Below are 11,940 nucleotides of genomic sequence, written 5' to 3'. Positions count from 1 at the left end.
ACTGAGCACTCACCTACACTCACACAGCCTACACACACACACAGACCACCACAGACACTAACACAGCCTGCACACACAAAACCATAAGAGACCTTCGAGAAATTGTTTCTAAACAAGATGCTTGATGGACAAGTAAAGAATCGCTTTCATAATTGGTTGTAGACCATATTGCATCTAACTACCTGAGTTGTTGGCATGGTACCTCTAAAACATTGAAGACTAGTCCAACAGCAACACACACACACACAACAGCAGCAACACACACACATACACCAGCAGCACACACACACACCAGACACACACACACACACCAGCAGCACAAACACACACACACCACCTTAACACACACACCAGCAGCGCACACACACACAGACCACTCACACATTGAGCACTCACCTACACTTACACAGCCTACACACAAACAGATACCACCACAAACACTCACACAACATTCACACACACAAAAGCATATAATAATTGAATTTAAACATTAAAACAAATACACATGTATAACAACATTCTATTAAGAATGGATAAAATACCAAGTTCTAGTATCCAAAAGCCACATACATTCATACATATACCAAGTTCTAATTCAAACAATCATACACTACACACTATATTCAAAACTTGAGACGTGATATAGACCAACCAACTATATTCTATTTACTAAAACCAACTATAAAACATCACATTCTAGAAAAAATTATGCAGAATGTCCTTTGTATATTCGACATTTCATATACGCACATCCTATCATAACCTAAAAATCCAATAAATATACATCCAAGGCTTATATAAAACTTTAGACCTCAGTCGTAAACCCAACTACTAAAAAATATACTAATTCAAAAAACCAACTACTCAATCATAAGTTTACTATCTTTGCTCCTAACTCTACTAACACGATTCCCAGTTCTTGTGCTAAAAGCACCGTCACTCAATCCACGTGTTAGAAGAGTTTTCCTAGTGAGCTAGTAGAGACATGTCCTCAGCTCGTGAAAATTAGTATAGTCTACCCTCCTGCTAAGCATATTTTGAAATGAGTGAAAATAACCAACGTTAATCTATACCAAGTTCTACTATATAAAAGACATGCATTCATACATATAGCGAATTCTAATTCAAAATATCATTCTAATATCCAAAAGACACAAGTTCAAGTCCTACATTCTACTGCTCGATCTAGTTCCCTTACTGCTGAAGCTTTCTCATAAGCCATGCATACTGAAACTGAGGATTACTGATCCCCAAAAGGACCTTCAGCAACTGCTCATTCTCTCCCAACAAATCAAAGGCCCTCAACATGATATCAGGTTCCATGTTAGGAAGTGCTCCTAAAACATCAAGTAACAAGGTGGTAGGCTCAACAAGATTGAAGGCACTAGTTAGTTGACGCACTGCCTCTGTCAACTCCTTGAAATATGGGGGTGGAGGCATGGCCTCAAGGCCAAGACGAGACCTCTTGCGCTTCACTAAAGGAGGGGTAGTAATGTGATGACTCCCAGCTTGTGAGGTACAACCAGCTACCAAGCTTTCACCACCTTGTGAACTATCAACATCATTTTCATTAGGATGTGGACTTGGAGGCTGACTTGACTCTTCTTTTATATTATCTGCCCTTTCATCTCCAACTTCTTCATCTAGAATCACTACTTTCTCATTGTCGTGTCCAGCTTTGCCCCCTTCCCCAGTTGCCACATCACTCTCAAATACAACACAAGCTTCCTCAAAATGAGGAAACATCTTCTTTCATAGGGGCTTTGTTATAGGATGGGCCTATAACAATAAGCAATTACTTACAAGATATAATAATAATACGTAGTAATTTAGAGTTACAAGATAGTAAAATATATTACCTTGCAATACTCTTTCCATGCCATATGATCAGCATCTATACCTTTGGTTTGTTGGTTGTACGAAAAATCAAAACCACTATCCTCGACAACCGCCTTGGCAGCGAGGTAATCTTTCTTCATTGTTTTCAGCCAAGAACGTACATTCTCACTCCCGATTGACATATTCAATCGTTGATTCATAGCTTTAGCAACCTCTTTTAGAGTCTCGGGCTTCCACCCATTGTTCGACTTCTTACCTAAACCATTTAGAGTCTTTTCTAACAAGACCTCAATTAAGATCTCATCCATCAAGGAATACCAAGTGACTTGTTTCTGCATCGCGGCAGGTGGTTTGGTCACCTCACACTCAGTCACCACATGCTTACCCTTGGATGAGTTATGACCTTGCCTATCCATATCTGTTGGAAGTATCATTAAAATACAAACAAATAAATTAAAAAAAGTAATATCACATTCATTAATAACTAACAACCTCTAATAAATATTCATTAAACAAAATCATAGATAACCATTCAATTTTATCCAGTACAAACCATAATTAATACAAGCACCAATTCACTAATAAAAATTCACATTAAAAAGACAACGTGAACCATTATAAAATATAATTAAAACACCATCACATATTTAATGTGGTCCTATGGTATCTTGCCACATCATTAAAGCCAGAGCATCTCTCTAATTTGTCCAACCGCGGGCATGTACCATATTAATTTGAACTTTTTGGTCTTCATTACCATTAGTGTCATCCTCATTAATGCCCGCATCCCCATTTTCCCCATCCGAGCTCGATTCTTCGTCGGTTAACGTACTATCTGGGTTTTCCTCCCTCAAGAAGTTATGGATAGCACAACATGCAAAGATTACTTTCGTGTGTACACTCGTATCATAATAAGGAGCATGCCTAAGACATGAAAAATGTTTCTTCAATAACCCGATTGTTCTCTCAACAACCATATGCAATGACGAATGCCTAAAATTATACAACTCTTTGTAATCTTGAGCATCCTCTGTGCCTATGTCACGGAGATGATATCGTCTGCCACGAAAGGGTGTGAGGAATCCCGGGACTAATGCGAAACTAGCATCTGCAAGATAGTACTTCGATCCTGGGACGATGTCATGTTAAGTTTAGTATATGACATTTTCATGTGCTAAGATAGATTGCAATTATAAACCTTGACATACCAGTGGGTAGAGTAAGTTTGTGCCCAGGGCGAGATACAGCACTCCTTAAGACTCAACCATCATGGGCAGAACCCTCCCATCCAACAAGTACATAAGTAAACTTCATGTCAAACGTACAGGCAACCAACACATTTTGGCTGACGACACCCTTCCTATTACGATATCTACCCTGGTCTTCCACATCTACTTTGGTAGCAATGTGAGTACCATCAATAGGACCCATAGCGTCCTAAAACCAAAAACGTTTGTTAACGGCAATTTTATAAGTCAAAAGTTTAATAGGATGGACATCTCTCTAACCTAAAAATATTGATGACATTATTTTGTTTTCGAGCACTGCTGAGGAGAGTTTGCAGCAGTAACACTCTATATAACCTCAAAACCACTTGCAATACCACATGGAAATAACGATGAACTGTTCCACATGAGCGGAAGAATTGCAACTCAATATTTCATTGTCCCATGTCATGCCCGATTGTGTACAAGAAATACGCGACTTGCTCCTCGACTGACAAATACCGGCTGTCATTTAGACCAAGTCCGCGCAAACGGAGGCAGAAGCAACGAAACATTTTTGTTATGACAACATGTTATGACAATAGTGGTCACTGTCCATATAAAACCTCCTCAACACAACACTCTGTTGCAGATCCATATTCCTACATGGAGCCCTAGGTATGGGTGTAGGTATAGCTCTAACAACCCTACGCTTAGTCATATATATCCTATACCACCAATCGTAGTATGCCATCATAGCTTGAGCAATAATAACAAGCACCAAAGCCGCAACAGCCCTACGCTCATGTGTAGTTCTCCTCATTCTACACAAACTCATAAAGTGTAATAATAAGTAACAACTAAAATATCCACAAAGTTAAGATACAAATATATATATATATATAACAACTTAACAAAACAGCTCGCTTTCCTGACTCGCAGCTGGGATTCGATTTCAGCAAGTATAAATCGACGGTCGGGACTAGTGCCACGATGGCAGCGCGTAAATTAATTAGATCATTAATTCTGAAATTAAACAAAAAAATCCTTCGTTTCTCAGACTTAAACTACAATTGGGAGACTTGGAGACCGTGTTTTGTAGGATTAGAAAACCATTGAAAACCTTTTGGTTCTCTTCGTTCTCTCTCCCTCTACAACTTCATCTAACAAAAAATTCTCCTTACGCGCTTGGTACTCTTGCAACTCACATGTAAGTTTCTCAATTTTTCATTTTTTGTTTTTTTTAAAGTGGTACGAACCAGTTTCACTTCTTCTTCTTCTTGATTGATAGCATGCAATTTTTTTGCAGGTGAAAAAGAACAACAAGCATTGTAGGACTTGCAACCGTTGTGTTGGCGGGTTTGATTATCATTGCAAGGTCAGAGGCTGTGTTTAGTTTTCTTTATTTTTGGAAATTGTAATATATTTTTTGTAGAAGGGATTAGGAGTTTCTTGAAATGGGGTTTTTGACGATGCAGTGGTTAAACAATTGTATTGGGACCAGCTTCATTCCAGTGAAATTTGCAAAACAATCCAGGGATTGTTCCGGATAACTGATTTTGCGCAAGGTCGAGAATACAAAGGTTGGCTACATGGCATAATTGAGGAATCATAAGACTACCATCAAACTTATTCAATCTCATCCTCAAAATATTCAAAGATGGTAGCCCTCCCATCTATGAAGGTATGTTGCCTGAGAATCCATTATTCAATCTCAACTTCTCACATTTATTCAATGACAAAGGAAGCTCTCCGTAAATTTTATTGTTGTTCAAGTGCAATGAATTGAGAAGAGATAAATTACCAAACAAGTTTGGAATCACGCCTGTCAGATTGTTGATGGAGAGATTTATAATCCGTAAACCTCTTGAGTCACTCCAACAGTGTTGTGGGAGCTCTCCTGATAAATGATTGTCTGAGATATCCAGGACCAGTCTGAGATATCAAGGACGCAGGGATGCTACCACTGATATTATTACCAAAGAGTAATAAAGCCATCAAGTTAGGCATCATATCCTGATGTTCTGTGGCATCTGTCCTGAAATTGAGTTAGAGTTGTGTCATTAATCACCTAGAAGTTGTCGAAGCCTGCAAGAATCACAGTCCATTTGCAAAGGAATTATGGGCAGCAGCTACATCAACTTTATTCTTCTATTATTTTTTGTACTGTTAATGGTCATTGATTTGGTGCTGTCCTTTTCATTTCTTTCACTTGCAATGTCCTTGAAATGATTAATAGGGCCCAACTTTCTAATTGTGCTCCTTTAATGTCATGAAGTTTATCATAGAAGGAGGAGCGTCAGTTGCCATATTTATAAGGTGTTTTGGTGATAAGAAAGGGGTAGAAGAGGGGAGCTGTTTAGGAAACTCAATGTAGAGTTTCCAAGAGGAGTCCTTGCAGCAATATCGGTAACCTTTTTGTGATTATGTTTCACTTACACATGTTCTGTTCTCCATCTAAAAGTGAGAAGGTATTCTGCATTGTCTCATCCTTTTTCTTATTCTCATTGATTGTGTTATGTATTGTTAGGTTTTATTGGTGTTGTTGATGTCATATTGCTCAGCGGCATTGGGACAACTCTTTATGTTTCATGTGGTTCTCATTTGCAAGGTATGTTTTGCATTAAACCAGTTTAAATTTTTTAAATCCTCATTCATTAAATATGGCAATGTCGAAAATGTGGGTGAGGGTACCACACCAAGTAGTTTTCCTCTGCATTGTGATGCAAAAGGTGTTCCTATAGATAGAGTATATGGGTGAAATAAATCTAAAGATTCATGGTAATTAGAATCATTTGAGAATGAAGGTGTTTTGAAATTTTTCTGTCAAAGAATTTTAAATTGGATAGATAACAAAAATCTTTTAGAATTAGAGTGGACTTATTCAAGGGTATGGTAGGTAGTTCCACCATTAATTACATACCAAATAAGATGCTAATTCAGTCTAAGCTTTGCTTATGAGTGATAACTTCCAAATCTCACTTTTGGCTATTATGTCCTCAAATCACCTCTATTCTTCAAATTCTATGTAGGAATATTTTACAAAATTTGCAACGACATCAAACATAGACTAAGTTGGACTTAGAACATAACAATGGTCTGGGAAAAATCACTTAACTATCAGAGAGAATGCTTAAGGGCTAAGGCAAGCCGAGTAGCATGATTAATGAAATATAATGATACATCAAGGGACAAGCAGACATTACCCTTGTTGGTGATAGGTGTAAGTGAACCATCAGTAAAGCACACCTGGCGAGGTATAGAAGACAATACTATAGGTGGGAAGTACCAAGTCTCGCCTCATATGGTGTGATGCATTTTGTTGATTAATGTAGGAGACACTGCTAGCTTAAGTTGATATGTAAGGAAGATGCGATGCTTGATGAAGTAATAACATATACAGCTTATGGTGAGGTAGTAGCCTGGGGGCAAAGATGATCTCTGAGTATCACATTAATACAGTTTTGGAGTTATTTGAAATTTATCAGACGAAAGAGCAAAAGTATACTTGGAATCTGGAGACTCAACAATTGCAGAAGTAAGGAGGATCATCTAGAAGTGTTAGAACAGATAAAATGTGAGTAGAGCTTGAAACGTCTAGCTTTAATATGATCGGGTTTGCCATAGTCAACACAGATAGTAGCATCCCCATCAACTTAACAAAACAACTCAATTTCCTGACTCGCAGCTAGGATTCGTTTTCAGGGAGTAAAAATCGAGGGTCTCCAATGCGCCACAGTATGAGAGAGGTTAGTTAGCGGTCTTAATTGTTAAAAGGGAAAAGAATTGGCAAACCCTTTGTTCTCACTCTCAAAGGTTTTAAACTAAAATTAAATGAGAAAAAAAATGGAAACCTCAAAACCATTCATTCTCCAAAGTTCTTCCTATCTCTTTCACTCTACCCTCACAACAACAAATAATAAATATGTTCTCCTTTCGCCTCCCATTTCTTCTTCTTCCTCAAATTCTATATGCTTCCAGAATTCTCTCTGTTCGTCTTCTCCAAACTACTCCTGAACAATTCCACTTCTGATCTCTGTGTATATACACTCTCTATCACGCCAAGCCAACACACACATATCAAGGTAAAATTTTTTATCTTCCTTACTTCTTTTGTTCAGTTGTTATTTTTTCCCAAATTATTGCCGTTTTTATTTGGCTAAAACTGCGAAACTTGTTGAGTTGAAATTGTGCATGTTTTTTTATTTGTTTGGATTCTATTAAATTAACTTTTGAGATTCCTATGGTTGACCGGCTTTCATTGGATTGGCTATTGGCTTCATAGTTTTCATTTTTTTTTCTAATATAGTGCTTCTTGCTGCGTCTGCAATCATGTTTCACATAACAGGTTAGTATTTCTCTTTAATCTTCTAATTATTTTCAATTGTGTGTTTCTCATGGCTAAATGAATTTCTCTTGAATATCAGATTATGTTATTGGTAATTCTCTAGATCAATGTTTGCACATGTAGTTTGATGAATATCATCTGTAAGTAAACGAATAGTGTTTGTTCTGGTAAGTAAACGAACAGTGTATATGCATGTTCCATTATTGTAATCTTTTTTCTTTGTTGTAAGACACTCGATGCTTTTTCGTACTTTTAACATCATCGCACTTGCGTTCCTGTACACATGTTGTTTTTCACTCTCTCTCTCCCATTTCATGCCTATCCGGTAACCATCTCTCAATTTTGTTAATGTTTCTGATTGCTTTCTTATTAGTTTTGTTTCGTTTAGATTGTAGATTAAAAACAACTTATTCAGCTTGATGTAAGGGGTTAAAAACCCTTTTGCTCAATCAAAACCCACAAAACAATACCCCTATAATTCATTGGGGAATATCAGATGTCTACAAAGCTTCTGATGGTTTGGAATACCATAGTCCTATCTCTTCTAATCTGTTGTATCAGGTTGACCATTTTTTTGTTACAGCGCAGCCCATTGTACTCGAAGCTGGTAAGCTTTTTCATTCTATTTCCTTTGTTTTATTATTTTTTTCATACATAATTTGGGGTTTTTTTTCATTGAAGATTTACTTTGGGGTTTATTTACATTTTTTGAAATAGGTTTATTTGTAACCATGTTTATCACTTTATCTATATCAGAATAAGACAACGTTATCTTTAAGCTGTTGTGTTGAAAATTTTAACTTTGATCTGCATTGTATGGAATTATATAAAAGAATATATGTTTCCCAATCTTTCTTAATTCTTTTTTTGTAGTGATTTTCAAATTGAGTTATGCTGGCTTTATGCTTATATATATAGAGCCGCTTGGTTTGAATGGAGGGATTTTGTTGAATAGGTGGTAAATAAAGTCATTCATAGAAAATTCTGTTAGTTTGGTTTCTCCTTCGCCCACCTTCTCCTAAGCTTAATGGCATCCATCTGTAAGCCTAGCTACTTAAAGATCCAAGCTCCATATAGTATATATTCTAACTTTCTAAGAATGTTGTTTCCTTAAACTCCATCTTTTCTTTGTTGTGATGTCGCCTTAGTTGTTCATTCGAATTGTGTATGTATTTTAAGAAGGCCAAACTAACTTAAGATTCCATTTATATTCTTTAAATTTGCACACAATTTGATAAAATTAAAAACTCTTTCTATGATCCACAAATACATAGAAACAATTATTATGTTTTAGACGATTTGTAGATCAAACCGCTTGACCAAGTAACTTATATTTTGTGGCATTTGTTCTCGATCCTCGATAGCTATGCTGCTAGCAATATAGGCATAGTTAATAAATTGATATATGTTACACCTTTGACTGCTACTTAGTGCATATATTGTTTTCATCTAATAGTCTAAAATTATGCATTTATTGTGTGTGTTTAGGAGTCGTTTGTTTTAATTTTGGTGGTCGCTGGTTTTGATTTTAGTACTTTGGCATACTATTATCAAATATATTCACTGGATTGTTACACCTCTCACATTGCCGTTGGTGATGGAGGTATTGGAATTGGTGTTGGAAGTAGTGTTGGTGTTAGGGCTGGTATTGTCGTTGATACCTGAAAATTTGCTTCCTTTTTGAAATTGATTTATAGAGTTATTTATACAGATACTGCTAGCACAATCTTAATAGTAAAACTGTGAGTTAGTGACTGAGATCAAGTGTAATTTGTGCTCATCGCGATCTGTAATCTGTAATCTGTGATGTTTTTTTTTTTTTTGCTTCGGTGAGATTTGAATGTATCTGTAACGTGGAGATGTATGTATGCTAGTTGCACTGTATAAGTCGTGTATTAGGGTTTCTAGGATGTTTGTATATTTATAGTTTTATTCTTATTCGAGGATTGGTTACTTGACTTAACTGGCATTGGTCGAGATGGTTAAGTAGCTGGTTCTACGAATTAGTATATCTTTCTGTAGTTGAATTTACGACTGAGGTATGAGGTTTTATATTTGGTTTGGATGTATTCTTATTAAATTTTCAGGTTATGACAGATTTATATAAAATGTCGAATATACAAAGGAGACTCTGTCGAAAATTTACTAGAAAAGTCATGTATCTTAGGTATGTAATTGCATGAGATTTGGGGCGTTACAAAGTGGTATTATTATACTAATATTGCATATACATTCCTATTGAATCGAAATATTCTCCAACTACCAATGTCGATCACTTTGTTCTCTTTTAGCTTTTGATACCTTCCCCTCCTAAAAAAGAAATTTGTAAATCTATGTTGTTCCTTGGACTCTGTAATAAACTGAATTTCTTATTGCATAATCGTGTGTTAAGATTTATACCAATTTGGTCAATATTTTTGTTTGGCTTTCAGTTATGTCATTGAGGTAGACATTGATTACACTTGAGGTATTATACCTTTCTGTAATCCCTTTAAAATTTATACGCGCTTAATGGATTGTACCCTCATTTTAGGCCACTTAGGTTAATATGATTTCATTGCCAATTGCAGAACTTTGAAGTCACATCTCTTTCATTTGGGTCAACTGCACCAAGGTAATATCCTTTTCACGTTATTAACGCTCCAGTGCCTTTCTTTTAACTCTGCACTTTGTTTATCATAACCTTGCACTATGTTTCTTCATCTCCATTTTTAGACTGTAATAGTTTTACATTGTAGGTTTTTTATCTGTTTTTGTTTCTTTCATTTAGTTACATCCGATTGTGTAACTTCTTTAGTCAATCCCAAGTGGACCCAACAATCATTCCACACTAATTCTAAAAGTAATCTAAGTTCTATGTACTTAATTTTAGTTCTTTGTCCTCCTAACTTAGGAACCGTTGTTTGTTTGTATTTGTGTGTTTTCGCTATTTTTGTTTTTGTTTAAAGTTTTGCATTTATTGTGTTTGTTGTTTCTATTACTATTCTTTTCCATTTGTATGGTATTTTATAATTCTTTCACCGGCGAATGGAGTTTGTATTGCAGGCTCTATAAGCAATAAGGAGGTGCTACAAAGGTACACCTTATTAGGGTATTTTATTTTATTTTCATGTTGTGTTTTAAAATGGAGGTGCAAATACATAAAAAGGTTGTAATGCCTAGGAAAAATGTACACTTATAGCGGTATGGCAAAGCCATTCGACCAAATTGCAAATGTGCACTGATTTTATGTTCATCAAATTAACATTATTGATGCCAAGACACTAATCTATGTATACTTGGCATGACTATTTATAAGCATTTCATTGCTCTTTTAGTGAATACTATCTTAGCTAAGTACATTACACATGCAACGATTAGATGAAAGTTGTGTAGGTTAACAGGGATGTTTATTCCATTTTTGCATAGTAAGAATCATATATGGTCTTTAATAGGGTTTTTTTTTTTTGTATATTGTTGGGTTTTTGTTATTATTCTTTCTTGCTAAGGTTTAGATACATTGTATTGCATGGCAACTATTTTTTTTCCCCACTTTTTTCATTTTAATTATTCATGGAAATGAGGCATATTATACGTTGTTCTTTGGGGCATAGTGTATTGCTTAAAAATTCTTGCACTGTTGTGAAACGTTACACGATTTGTAGATCAAACCGCTTGACCAAATAACTTATATTTTGTTGCATTTGTTCCCGATCCTTGATAGCTATGCTGCTAGCAATATAGGCACAGTTAATAAATTGATATATGTTACACCTTTGATTGCTACTTAGTGCATATATTGTTTTCATCTAACAGTCTAAAATGATGCATTTATTGCGTATGTTTAGGGGTCGTCTGCTTTGATTTTGGTAGTAGCTGGTTCTGACTTTGGTACTTTGGCATACTATTATCAAATATATTCACTGGACTGTTACACCTCTCACATTGTCGTTAGTGATGGAGGTATTGGAATCGGCATTGGAAGTAGTGTTGGTGTTGGGGCTTGTACTGCCGTTGCTACCTAAAAATCTGCTTCCTCTTTGAAATTGATTTATAGAGTAAAAGTACGATTGACAATGTGAGAAAAAGTGTAATCTATACAGATACTACTAACACAATCTTAATAGTAAAACTGTGAGTTAGAAAGGTGAGATCCAATGTAATTTGTGCTCAGCGCAATATCTATTCTGTGATTTTTTTTTTACGTAAGATTTGAATGTATCTGTAGTCTGTGAAAAGTTGTCAAGCAATTGAATTGTTACATGCTACTGTATTTTACTGTCACACAGACCAATTGTTGGAACAATGAAGAGTATCTACACTTCTCCAGTACCAGCAACTAGCAACCACTAATGATATTCATTGTAGGTGTTGGGGCCTTCTACACAAATTCATCACTATACAATATTTTGCTGGATTTTACCATTTAGACATAAATGAACATAACTTACAAGTATATAGCATCAAAGAATTACTCGGAAAATCACCAAGAGTTACTGATTAAGATGCAAAAAGTAACGAAACTAAAGAAGATAATGGTCTTTCACATACTGCTATAAAACATAGTAC

At 35.7% G+C, this 11,940-nt stretch overlaps 1 long non-coding RNA gene across 3 annotated transcripts; it reads left to right on the top strand.

The window, feature by feature from the left end:
* Window positions 1-4,028: 4,028 nt before the first annotated feature.
* Window positions 4,029-11,609, top strand: LOC147476764 (uncharacterized). 3 transcript variants are annotated; one of them, XR_015207936.1, is made up of 10 exons: window positions 4,029-4,254; window positions 4,354-4,422; window positions 4,523-4,728; window positions 5,323-5,453; window positions 5,575-5,655; window positions 7,354-7,392; window positions 9,825-9,859; window positions 9,963-10,006; window positions 10,438-10,468; window positions 11,220-11,609. It is a non-coding gene; the product is annotated as an uncharacterized LOC147476764 (long non-coding RNA). The 3 variants fall into 3 exon arrangements; XR_015207935.1 differs by having other exon boundaries at window positions 7,354-9,859; XR_015207934.1 differs by having other exon boundaries at window positions 7,354-10,006.
* The last annotated feature ends 331 nt before the right edge of the window (window positions 11,610-11,940 follow it).

The sequence above is a fragment of the Coptis chinensis genome, chromosome 9 (assembly GCF_015680905.1).
Source record: "Coptis chinensis isolate HL-2020 chromosome 9, ASM1568090v1, whole genome shotgun sequence".
NCBI lineage: Eukaryota > Viridiplantae > Streptophyta > Magnoliopsida > Ranunculales > Ranunculaceae > Coptis > Coptis chinensis.
The sequence above is the reverse complement of the archived record's forward strand: the minus strand, read 5'-3'. Positions and strand labels throughout refer to the sequence as shown.